The sequence below is a fragment of the Oncorhynchus mykiss genome, chromosome 1, assembly GCF_013265735.2.
Source record: "Oncorhynchus mykiss isolate Arlee chromosome 1, USDA_OmykA_1.1, whole genome shotgun sequence".
Lineage (NCBI taxonomy): Eukaryota > Metazoa > Chordata > Actinopteri > Salmoniformes > Salmonidae > Oncorhynchus > Oncorhynchus mykiss.
In genome coordinates this window covers 9,577,284-9,585,944 of record NC_048565.1, presented here as the reverse complement: position 1 = coordinate 9,585,944, position 8,661 = coordinate 9,577,284, and the positions used below count along the sequence as shown (strand labels likewise).

The 8,661-nt window shown below is 42.8% G+C and overlaps 1 protein-coding gene across 5 annotated transcripts in view; it reads left to right on the top strand.

Moving 5' to 3' along the window:
* The window catches only part of LOC110515622 (protein ANKUB1-like), a 53,183-nt gene that overhangs the window by 43,745 nt on the left and 777 nt on the right, over positions 1 to 8,661 (top strand). Inside the window, exons 1-3 of one of the 5 annotated variants that reach the window (XR_005035011.1) lie at positions 562 to 691; positions 3,215 to 3,358; positions 8,144 to 8,247. The exons of 1 other annotated variant lie outside the window; for it this stretch is intronic. The gene's annotated coding sequence lies outside the window, so the exon portion shown is untranslated. Of the gene's footprint in view, positions 1 to 561; positions 692 to 3,214; positions 3,359 to 3,778; positions 3,839 to 6,943; positions 7,004 to 8,143; positions 8,248 to 8,661 lie in introns of those variants that run through there. 3 more of the 5 variants (XR_005035022.1, XR_005035032.1, XR_005035007.1) reach the window with 3 other exon arrangements.

Genomic DNA, 8,661 nt, shown 5'->3' with positions numbered 1-8,661 from the left:
TGCAGAACGAGATCGCCCCACCAAGCCAGATAGTAGAGGGGTACAACAACGCCGGGACACAGGCATAGCTCATACAATTATATTTTGTTCCAGTCAATGACAATACATGTTGAAAAATAAATACCTGTGTCAAATATATGGCATCGCATGCTAGCGCAAAGATAGCTTGCATAAATTTTTTTTTTAATCCGGTGACCACTAGATGTCCTCGTATATCCACATTTAGATCAACTGTACTTGATTTTTCATCAGTACTGTGAATGACAAGCCCACTGAATCTAGTTTAATAATCGTTATACTCAGCAGGTAGAGGCCTAGGTACTTCAAATCAGTGCTTAATTTGAGCAGGATCATGCCAGAACAGGATCCGGCACCGTTCCGTTCTGGACTGTTTTGTTCCGGAACCTATTTGGCCGAATCCGGTACCTCTCGTGCCATGAAAAATCATTTTCACTTTTTGCTATTTAACAATTATAATAAAAGCGATCAATGTTCATTCGAGTTGCCTCTGTAACAGGGTTATATTGGTGATTCCCCTTGCCACTTTATTGTTAAGCCAATGGGTTTTTGGTTTGAGTTTGTCTTGCCTTCACCTACTCAACGTGGCATCTTATTGGCTGGTTTGAATAGCTGCTTACGAGTGGGGATGTTCCAGTTAAAATCGTCCCAGTGAACAAGCACCAAACCAGCGGTAAGTTGTTGGTTGCAAAGCACTGTACATCAAAAGTGATTTTTATACTTTCAGGTGATTTAAATGTTCAATTTATATCAAATTGTTTGTAAATGTTATTCGAACATCACACATAAGATGCAGTGGTTTTTGGAGAATATTTGTTGTGCATTTTGTTGTAGAGAATTCCCGCCAGTACTAGCTAGCAATTTACTGTGTCAAGTTACGGAAATACTGCTGTCTGTTCAGAAATAAATTAAATCATTCAGAATAGCCTAATACGTCATGAGAAACCCTATAATTTAGCTACATAGGACCAATAGCTTCTTTTTTAAATAGCCTAGCTGCGGATTGTAGCCCAATAACAAAGAATAGCCTACAGTCGGGAACGCGAGGCAAATCTGTCAGTGAAAAAACAGCAGGCAGACAAAACAGGCCTTTTGCAATATTTCAAATACAATCGAGGGAAAACACAGGTTGAAAAGCAATGACTCTTGCTGAAAAGATAAGACTATGCTGTAGACTACCAAAATATTTGATCAACTCCCAAACATTGTTTTACAAAACAGAGAGAGGGAGAGATAGGCTTTTGACACGAGCGCATCGACAATCTCCAGCGAGTGAGCTGCGCATCATTGGGTGAGTCAGTGAAACTGGAAAGCATTTTTAGGACTAATTTCCTCCTCATATTGTAGCCTACTATATGTTTCTCCACAAACCTAGGCCTATAGGCTATTGATGGATTCAAGACAAGGTCGTTTTTATTGATCTCAGATACTAAGTTTGTCAGTGTCAAAGTAGCCTGCCATTTCGATCATTTGTGCGGATTAAAAAAAGATAATGCCAAAGTCTCCAGTCATGTAAAAGGATGTAGAATTGCACGAAATGCGGTTTTAAAAAGGCCAACACTTTCCCGGACCCTAGGCTACTAAAAATGTTCCCCATGTGTTCACCTATTGTAAATGGCTCTACTCTACTGCTCTACCCAAATGTGATGATATGCGTTCAATGCTCTATTATAATTGGTGATCTTTTTTCTCATGAGTTCTGGTACCACAGAGCCCCCCCTCTGGCACCTCCCAATTTACAAATTAAACTCTGCTTCAAATTTTTATTTTACAAGGCAAGTCAGTTAAAAACAAATTCTTATTTTCATTAAAGGCTTAGGAACAGTGGGTTAACTGCCTGTTCAGGGGCAGAATGACAGATTTGTACCTTGTCAGTTCAGGGATTTGAACTTGCAACCTTTCGGTTACCAGTCCAACACTCTAACCACTAGGCTACTTGTCTTCATGAAGGGTTTCATGTGAGCCTGTTTGCATCCCTCCCAGCTGCCCACTGCATTGAGGCTAGGTAACACAGTCACCACAGATAAATCCATGATAACCAAAAACTTCAACAAGCATTTCTCAACGGCTGGCCATGCCTTCCTCCTGGCTTCTCCAACCTCGGCCAACAGCTCCATGGGAAAGGAAGATGATTCTAAGAAGCAATTTGTTCATTTGGCTGGTGTCAAGTAAAGTATGTGACTAGTACTTACAATAGGAGACATGGTTATGTGATGGGGTGATAGTACTTACAGTAGGAGACGTGATGGGGCGATCGTACTTACAGTAGGAGACGTGATGGGGCGATGGTACTTACAGTAGGAGACGTGATGGGGCGATAGTACTTACAGTAGGAGACATGGTTATGTGATGGGGTGATAGTACCTACAGTAGGAGATATGGTTATGTGATGGGGCGATAGTACTTACAGTAGGAGACATGTGATGGGGCGATAGTACTTACAGTAGGAGACGTGGTTATGTGATGGGGCGATAGTACTTACAGTAGGAGACGTGTGATGGGGCAATAGTACTTACAGTAGGAGACATGTGATGGGGCGATAGTACTTACAGTAGGAGACATGTGATAGGGCGATAGTACTTACAGTAGGAGACAGCCACGCCAGCAGTGCTTTGTCAACATTGTCCCATCACGCACTAGTGACTCCTGTGGCTGGCCAGGCGCAGTGCACGCAGCAGTGCACGCTGACACGGTCGACACGGCTGGCTTCCAGGTTAAGCGGGCATGGTGTCATGAAGCAGTGTGGCTTGGCTGGGTTGTGTTTCGGAGGACGCACGGCTCTTGGCTCTCGCCTCTCCCAAGTCCATATGGGAGTTGTAGCAATGGGACAAGACTGTAACTACCAATTGGATACCACTAAATTGGAGAAGAAAAAAAAAGAAGTCACCTTGGGGGTTTGTGGTATATGGCCAATATACCTCCACGTTGCGTTGTGCCTAAGAACAGCCCTTGGCCGTGGTATATTGGCCATATACCACACCTCCTTGGGCCTTATTTCTTAATTGTACACATTTGGACACTTTTACAATTATTGTATGGTAAACATTGACATCTGCCTGGGTGGAACACCCTCCATAATGGGTGTCTGTGTGGGACACCCTCCATTACGGCTCCATCAGTGCTGAGCCCTCTCACTCTGATTGTATGGGACACTCAATTACGGCTCCTTGTGTTTCCAATCTTCTTCCTCTGGCAGGATTACTTCCACGTGCAACTGTCAGACGACAAGCAGGTGAGGTACTTCCTGGAGCTGAGCTATGCTGGTGCCATCCTTCGGGACAGCTGGGTCCTGACAGACGTTGGCATCACCCCTAGCAGTGCCATCTGCTGCCTGCTGAAGGTACCAGCCGAACACCTAGCTGTTTCTACCCGTGCTTGAAAATGCATATCAAAGTGAGCTGGCTATTGCTTGAAACAGCTTCATACTATCATTAGCATAAAGTGTTTCAGATATAGTGTGGTAATATATAGTATGGTTATATAGTATGGTTATATAGTATGGTTATATAGTATGATTATATATATTATGGTGATATAGAGTGTGGTAATATATAGTATGGTTATATAGTATGATTATACAGTATGGTTATATAGTATGATTATATAGTATGATTATATAGTATGGTTATATAGTATGTTTATATATATTATGGTGATATAGAGTGTGGTAATATATAGTATGGTTATATAGTATGATTATATAGTATGATTAGGTATGATTAGGTGATTTAGTTCATTCAAACAGGTGCCATTAATACAGGTAACGAGTGGAGGACAGAGGAGCCTCTTAAAGAAGAAGTTACAGGTCTGTGAGAGCCAGAAATGTTGCTTGTTTGTAGGTGACCAAATACTTATTTTCCACCATAATTTGCAAATAAATTCATTAAAAATCCTACAATGTGATTTTTCTGGATTTTTTTTCTTTCTCATTTTGTCTTTCATAGTTGAAGTGTACCTATGATGAAAATTACAGGCGCCTCTCATCTTTTTAAGTGGGAGAACTTGCACAATTGGTGGCTGACTAAATACTTTTTTGCCCCACTGTATAGTGTGGTGGTATATAGTATGGCGATATATAGTATGTTGAGGTCACCCTGCTTGAGACTTAAAGTAATATTGCCCTTGCTCAACCAAGACCATGGTTATGGTAGAGTATTTGGTTAGTAAGGACACTGCTTTATACCGAGACCATGGTTATGGGAGAGTGATTGATTAGTAAGAACACTGCTTCGTGAGTGTGAAGTGTTGTTGTACAGAGGTCCCTGGGTACATGTCCAGAGCCAGACAGGGACAGAACTCACTCTGTTCCACAAAGTTCTGTGGAAGATTTGCTAACAGAGGAGAGTGGTTATGTATCTAAGTACAAATTTAACCATCAGAATAATGTTTATTTGTGTTCCTTACTCCTTACTTACACATCCCATCATTGACATAGTCAAAGCCAGACCTTCTGTCTGTCTCTCCTTCTTGCTGGTTGACTAGAGTGGAAATCTATAGTATTGTATGGTTGACCTGGGATAGAGCTGAAATGTGGCCCGATGTAGTGTTGCCTTTGTACCAAACACCCTTACAGTCATAAACCTTTTCCCCATGTAATCGCCTCGACCTCAGTCTGGTGTTCGCTAACAGTATCTGAAGAGTCTGTATACCCAGTGGTGTATAGTACAGTAGAGCACAGCAGACTACAGTAAAGTACAGTAGAGCACAGCAGAGTACAGCAGAGTACAGCAGACAGAGTACAGCAGAGTACAGTAGAGCACAGCAGAGTACAGTAGAGTACAGTAGAGCACAGCAGAGTACAGCAGACAGAGTGCAGTAGAGTACAGTAGAGCACAGCAGAGTTCAGCAGACAGAGCACAGCAGAGTACAGTAGAGTACAGCAGAGTACAGTAGAGCACAGCAGGCCGTATAGTAGGAGAAGAAGAGGCCCTTTGGGTTCATTGAAATACATATTCATATATTTATATATTCTTGACCCAGAAAATATAAAAAACTATCGGCCTATATCGAATCTTCCATTCCTCTCAAACATTTTAGAAAAGGCTGTTGCGCAACAACTCACTGCCTTCCTGAAGACAAACAATGTATACGAAATGCTTCAGTCTGGTTTTAGACCCCATCATAGCACTGAGACGGCACTTGTGAAGGTGGTAAATTACATTTTAATGGCATCGGACCGAGGCTCTGCATCTGTCCTCGTGCTCCTAGACCTTAGTGCTGCTTTTGATACCATCGATCACCACATTCTTTTGGAGAGATTGGAAACCCAAATTGGTCTACACGGACAAGTTCTGGCCTGGTTTAGATCTTATCTGTTGGAAAGATATCAGTTTGTCTCTGTGAATGGTTTGTCCTCTGACAAATCAACTGTAAATTTCGGTGTTCCTCAAGGTTCCGTTTTAGGACCACTATTGTTTTCACTATATATTTTACCTCTTGGGGATGTTATTCGAAAACATAATGTTAACTTTCACTGCTATGCAGATGACACACAGCTGTACATTTCAATTAAACATGGTGAAGCCCCAAAATTGCCCTTGCTAGAAGAATGTGTTTCAGACATAAGGAAGTGGATGGCTGCAAACTTTCTACTTTTAAACTCGGACAAAACAGAGATGCTTGTTCTAGGTCCCAAGAAACAAAGAGATCTTCTGTTGAATCTGACAATTAATCTTAATGGTTGTACAGTCGTCTCAAATAAAACTGTGAAGGACCTCGGCGTTACTCTGGACCCTGATCTCTCTTTTGAAGAACATATCAAGACCATTTTAAGGACAGCTTTTTTCCATCTACGTAACATTGCAAAAATCAGAAACTTTCTGTCCAAAAATGATGCAGAAAAATTAATCCATGCTTTTGTCACTTCTAGGTTAGACTACTGCAATGCTCTACTTTCCGGCTACCCGGATAAAGCACTAAATAAACTTCAGTTAGTGCTAAATACGGCTGCTAGAATCCTGACTAGAACCAAAAAATAATAAAAATGTGATCATATTACTCCAGTGCTAGCCTCTCTACACTGGCTTCCTGTCAAAGCAAGGGCTGATTTCAAGGTTTTACTGCTAACCTACAAAGCATTACATGGGCTTGCTCCTACCTATCTCTCTGATTTGGTCCTGCCGTACATACCTACACGTACGCTACGGTCACAAGACGCAGGCCTCCTAATTGTCCCTAGAATTTTTAAGCAAACAGCTGGAGGCAGGGCTTTCTCCTATAGAGCTCCATTTTTATGGAACGGTCTGCCTACCCATGTCAGAGACGCAAACTCGGTCTCAACCTTTAAGTCTCTACTGAAGACTCATCTCTTCAGTGGGTCATATGATTGAGTGTAGTCTGGCCCAGGAGTGGGAGGGTGAACGGAAAGGCTCTGGAGCAACGAACCGCCCTTGCTGTCTCTGCCTGGCCGGTTCCCCTCTTTCCACTGGGATTCTCTGCCTCTAACCCTATTACAGGGGCTGAGTCACTGGCTTAACTGGGGCTCTCTCATGCCGTCCCTGGAGGGGGTGCGTCACCTGAGTGGGTTGAGTCACTGATGTGGTCATCCTGTCTGGGTTGGCGCCCCCCCCCCCCTTGGGTTGTGCCGTGGCGGAGGTCTTTGTGGGCTATACTCAGCCTTGTCTCAGGATGGTAAGTTGGTGGTTGAAGATATCCCTCTAGTGGTGTGGGGGCTGTGCTTTGGCAAAGTGGGTGGGGTTATATCCTTCCTGTTTGGCCCTGTCCGGGGGTGTCCTCGGAATGGGCCACAGTGTCTCCTGACCCCTCCTGTCTCAGCCTCCAGTATTTATGCTGCAGTAGTTTATGTGTCGGGGGGCTAGGGTCAGTTTGTTATATCTGGAGTACTTCTCCTGTCCTATTCGGTGTCCTGTGTGAATCTAAGTGTGCGTTCTCTAATTCTCTCCTTCTCTCTTTCTCTCTCTCGGAGGACCTGAGCCCTAGGACCATGCCCCAGGACTACCTGACATGATGACTCCTTGCTGTCCCCAGTCCACCTGGCTGTGCTGCTGCTCCAGTTTCAACTGTTCTGCCTTATTATTATTCGACCATGCTGGTCATTTATGAACATTTGAACATCTTGGCCATGTTCTGTTATAATCTCCACCCGGCACAGCCAGAAGAGGACTGGCCATCCCACATATGCTCTCTCTAATTCTCTCTTTCTTTCTCTCTCTCGGAGGACCTGAGCCCTAGGACCATGCCCCAGGAATACCTGACATGATGACTCCTTGCTGTCCCCAGTCCACCTGACTGTGCTGCTGCTCCAGTTTCAACTATTCTGCCTTATTATTATTCGACCATGCTGGTCATTTATGAACATTTGAACATCTTGACCATGTTTTGTTATAATTATTATAACAAAACATGGTCAAGATGTTCAAATGTTCATAAAGAGGAAGAGGACTGGCCACCCCACATAGCCTGGTTCCTCTCTAGGTTTCTTCCTAGGTTTTGGCCTTTCTAGGGAGTTTTTCCTAGCCACCGTGCTTCTACACCTGCATTGCTTGCTGTTTGGGGTTTTACGCTGGGTTTCTGTACAGCACTTTGAGATATCAGCTGATGTACGAAGGGCTATATAAATACATTTGATTTGATTTGATTTGATATTCATAATATTTCAGTTAACAATTTAATCAGCACCCAGATTAGTCTTCAATTTAATTTTCACCCAGATTAGTGTTCAATGTGATAGAACAAAACTCAGTACAGCACATTAATTAGAAAATGTTGTTACAAATTTGAGCCACGAGATGGTGGTAGATTATAAATTTAAATAGCATGGACCTTTGATTTGTCTCTGGATAGAAATGACCCTTGGGCACAGATCTAGGATCAGTTTACTCTCACCAAATCCTAACCTTTACCATTAGCAGTAAAAACACAAACCAGACCTAAGATCAGTGCAAAGGAGCCACTTCATCTTACCCCTGTAATTATATGACTCCTAACTTATATATACTGAGTGTACCACGCCATTGACCTGGGTATGGCCTTCCTTGTGCAGTAGATCAATGGTCCTCTGGCTCAACACCTTATGGATGTAACATAGAGACAAATGGACTGTATGGAACACATTCTTGGTTCATGGAAACCAGGAGGACAACCTGCATGTGTCTCTGTCTCCCAGGGGCTACTCTACGGTTGGACACCTGGGATGGGTGGGCGGAGTTCCTCAGAGGCTGCTTCCTGGGACACAGACTGACCGTCCAACGACACCTGTCTAGGGAGAGACCTGTGAGGAGGTCAGAATACACATCTACACACTGAACTGTATGATAGACTTACTATCAACAGTGATGGTACTGAACCTTTATATAGCTTACAATGATGGTACTGACCCTGTATATAGCTTACAATGATAGTACTGACCCTGTATATAGCTTACAATGATAGTACTGACCCTGTATATAGCTTACAATGATAGTACTGACCCTGTATATAGCTTACAATGATAGTACTGACCCTGTATATAGCTTACAATAATGGTACTGACCCTGTATATAGCTTATATTCTCGTGTTTTTTTCCTTCATACGTTTTTTCTCTTACCCTGATATTTAATACTGCATTGTGGGAAAGAGCTTGCAAGTAAGCATTTTACTGTACTGTTTTATAACCCACTGTATCTTGTGAACTTGACAAAAAA